Consider the following 4,313-nt stretch of genomic DNA (forward strand, 5'->3'; position numbering starts at 1 on the left):
CTAATCTGCTGAACGAGATAATGCATTCTGGAGCCGCTGATTAAAAACATGAAGTGAACTGAAAATTATGCTGTAAAGTTTAGAAAACTTTCGGAGGTTACATTTTACAAACTGATATCTCGCCTTTAACAATGACAGGAAGCCCCACAGAAATACCGTGTCTCATCCGGTGTGGGTCTTTATCTTATCTTGACAGATCATTGCTGGTTAAATTGTAGTGCTGACTTAAAGGCAGGACTCTTCAAGGAGTCAGAAATTAAGGCTTCACCAAATGGTAATAAAGCTATTAAAAATGCAAACAGCAAACAGCAGCACTGTACAGGTTAGACAGCTAATCCAAACTAGCAGTTTAAAAAGCAGAGCAATTACACTTTTATTTAAATGCAAGGAATATGAGCAAGAATAGAATGAGCAGCCTTGTTTAAATGCATTCTTTTGAATATTTATTAGAAATAATACATGTAGTTAAGCCACTTATCTGATTTCAGTGAATAAGTAAAATGCAAAAGATCAATTTTCATAATTATACCGAAGAAGTCTGTCTTTCATAAAAATCTCATTAATAACACCATTATTACTGAAAAAATATCTTGGTATTATTATTGTTATTCTAATTATCAGCAAAATGCTACTGATAATGTTGTCATAAAATTCCCTTTTAGTATCCTATTAAGAGAGATAGTCTAAGTAGTGGTTTAAGTTAAATCTAGACCCTAAGTGGCATGACGAAAATCTCCTTTGTGTATTTGGTTAAGATACATAATGTGCATAATTACAGAAATTACCACGAGTTTCGCAAACAGGACTGTGTGTGTGCCTGTGTCTACATGTGGTGCGTGGGCCCTGAGCCCGTGGGTCCCAGACAGTGGCCCTGGAAGCCTCGGACTTGGGGGACACTGGGGCTGCCTTCAGACGTCACGACACTGAGTGTCTTTCCTTGAAATGGTCTTGCCTCTTAACCGGGACCGAATGTCACTTTGGAGAGCGCACGGATTTACTTATTTCTACTTTCGCTCTTTGGTGACAGTCCACCTCTGCTTGCCGAACCCACCTTCCAAAGCAGCTCTTGCTTTTCCATCTGAGAATGTGTCCTGACTTCCGCCTGCACATTGGGGAAGGGGCCCGGCTCCTCCGGGCCTCGGTTTCCGTCTCAGGGTGATGGTCCTCAAGAAGCGAGACCTCCACGACCCCTGGATTCCTGACTGTTTGGCTCAGCGTCAGACAATGGCTGCCTGGACCTTTGGCAAATATCGCTGCAACAAAAAAGACAAAGCAAAACAGCCAGGGCTCTCGAGACTTCTCTTGTGTAATGAGCTCTGCTGAGAAAAAGGGATCTGAAGCAAAATTAACTCTGCAGTTATTGTTGGGACTTTGCTCCCAGTTCCAATAAAGGAAAGGATTCGGCAAACTCGAGTGTCTTTGTTTAAGCAGCGTGTTTTCCTCCTAACCTGCTCAACCCAACTATCTCGTACCCAGGCGATAAACAGCCCTGAAAATTCTCAGGACTGTCTGTGTTGTGGAAGCAAAGCTTCTCTTTTCACCAGACTTACAAAGACGTGAGCAAGACCTTTAAAAATTATACAGATGACTGAATAAACAACTCAAATAAACCCTCTTTTTAAACTAAAAATTAATTCACAGTGTTGCGTTCGTTTCAGGTGTATAGCAAAGTAATTCAGTTACACATGCATATAAATCTATTTATACAGATTCTTTTGCCTTATAGATTATATCAAAATATTGAGTAGAGTTCCCTGTGCTTTGCAGTAGGTCCTTACTGTTTATCCGCTTCATATAAAGTCGTGTGTGTTCACTAATCCCAAACTCCTAATTTAGCCCTCCTTCCTCTCCCCTTCTATGGGGTCGCACAGAGTCGGACACAACTGAAGCGACTTAGCAGCAGCAGCAGCAGCAGCCCCTCTCCCCTTTGGTAATTGTTCGTTTGTTTTCTATGTCTGGGGTAAACCCTCTTACTGTAATACCTGTTTGTGAGCATATCTGAATATCTTTCTGTGTCTTCATAAAGGTCTGGAACGCGTAGAGCATTTGCATGTCAGCCTTACTTAGTGAGTTAGTGATGACGTGGCTCTTTGAACTGGAGGAGCAGTGCTTTTTGAAGATGGAAATCCACAACCAAATGAAAAGCCTGTTTTCACTTATTTTGGAAGGTAGGTCTGCTAACCGCTTTTCAAACTCAAAGCTGAAAACGAAAGAGATTTTGGACCACAAAGTAGCAGGCCCAGCAGGCCCACAGCTGCCTCCAGGGACTGTCCCCGGTGGTCCCCCGTGGAAGGGCCCCGGGAGGGCGGGCTGCAGGCTGTCCGCGCCTGGCTCCGCCCCCTCCGGGGAAGAAGCTCCAGCTTGGCTGCCAGACCCATCCCAGTGTCGGCCTTGGTCGCAAGGTGAGCCAGGAGCTGGGCCAGGACTCCCCTCTTCTCAGTGGGACGGGAGGTTTCAGGTGCAGTTCCAGACCTCAGAGGGCAACCCCCCCCAGACACCCCCCACTCCTCCGGCACCCTCGAAGGACGCCTCTGGCCACTGCCCATGCACCTCCGAGAGCACCCTGGCGGACAGCTGGGGTGAAGCCTTCACCCCAAACCAGCTGAAGCTGCAGCTTAACTCTTACCTGAGGGTCCTGCTCAGCCTGTATGAGGGGCTCAAAGCCCTGAAGACCATTGTGATGATGCTCTAAGTTACCTGCTTCTTGCGCTGAAGTCCCCATCTGCACCTCCCGTCTTTGCTGGGACCTGATCTGATGCCCTGACCGTATTCACTGCTCTGCTCTGCAAAGATTCGTCTTGTCCCAGTTCCTCTCGGTGTGATCCCATCTCCGGAGTCTCTGAGATGGAGGGGAGGGAGAGGGGGCGGGAGGAAGGGACAGGCCCTGGCAGGGAGGACAGAGGGGAGAAAAGCAGGTGTCCTGGTGGCAGGATGCCCATGGCAAGGCAAGTCTCGGGCAGAGAAGGCTCTTACCTGGAGGAGGGCCTGGGGTCAGGAACATCTATATGAGAAAAATTCCCTTAAGCCAAGACCTGGTGGCCAGACAAAGGGAAGAGGAGTCTGACAATCTGGCAAGGGGACAGAGGGCGAGGGCCACCCTCCCAGGAAGCTCCCTTCTGTTCCCAGGGCGGGGGGCAGCCGGGCGGACATTTGGCCAGAGGAACCCAGGAAGGTTGCGAGGCAGGAAGGCCAGGCACAGTTACCTCAGAAGCATCATATTTAAAATAAATCTAGAGCAAAACCTAAAGACAAGAAGAGAATCCACACAGTCCCAGCTGCCTTGGTACACACAACTTCTACAGCCCTCTCTTTTTAAATTTTTATTTTAGGGGAAATATATGCTCAGCATCAGGCTTCTCTGGGGGCTCAGTGGTAAAGAACCTGCCTGCAGTGCAGAAGACGAGGGTTTGATCCTGGGGTCAGGAAGATCCCTGGAGGAGGGCATGGCAGTCCACTCCAGCGTTCTTGCCCAGAGAATCCCCTGGACAGAGGAGGCTGGTGGGCTAAGTCCACAGGTCGCTAAGAGTTAGACACGACTGAGCAACCAATACTTTCACGCACATGCTCAGCATGAAAGTAAAAGTTACAGTTTCCAACCCTGAAGAAAGAAGCAGCAGCATCTCTGGCTGCAGCTCGAGGGACGATCTGGGTGAGCAGATGTGGAAGCAGAGAGCAGTCCAGGGTGAAGCAGAAGGATGGGGAGACCCCGGCAGGCTTAGGAGACGTCTGCGATGCTTTCCTAAAACATTTCTTTAACACTTTCTGTTATGCGTTAAATCGGCTTTGATGGGCTTACCTGGGGCCCTAGTTCCACTGCTTCACATCATTTTCATGAAAATGTATTCTAAGGTGCTGAGAACTAATGTGGACCCGAACTTGGGGTGGAACCTGTTTGGAAGCGGAGAGCTCCTGAAACCCAGACTCCAGCAGGGCTGGGGGAGGGCCCGTCTCCTGACAGCTCCTGGCATAAGCCGCATCTCTCCCGGGCCTGGATCAACGACAGATCGTTTCCTCAGCTGACCAGAAGTCTCAGGACGGGGTTTGTGCAGGCTGCACGGGAGCCACTCTGAAAAGACCTGGGCTGGTTCCCATGACTCTCAAAGTTTACCAGCAAAGGACAGAAAAGCTTACGCCTAGAGATGGTTCAAAAAACCTTTTTAAGAAAGTCCTAAAGCTAATCCATCTCATAAGGTAGGTCTCGGCTCAGCATGGGTATTGTGCAATTTTTAGGAAGAACTCAAGTGTCCAGCCTGTGTGACTGAGATCACCTAGCCTGCAGTGAGGGACCAGTATTCCATTTCCCATCTGTTATG

This window comes from Bubalus bubalis, chromosome 13 (genome assembly GCF_019923935.1).
Source record: "Bubalus bubalis isolate 160015118507 breed Murrah chromosome 13, NDDB_SH_1, whole genome shotgun sequence".
Taxonomy (NCBI): domain Eukaryota; kingdom Metazoa; phylum Chordata; class Mammalia; order Artiodactyla; family Bovidae; genus Bubalus; species Bubalus bubalis.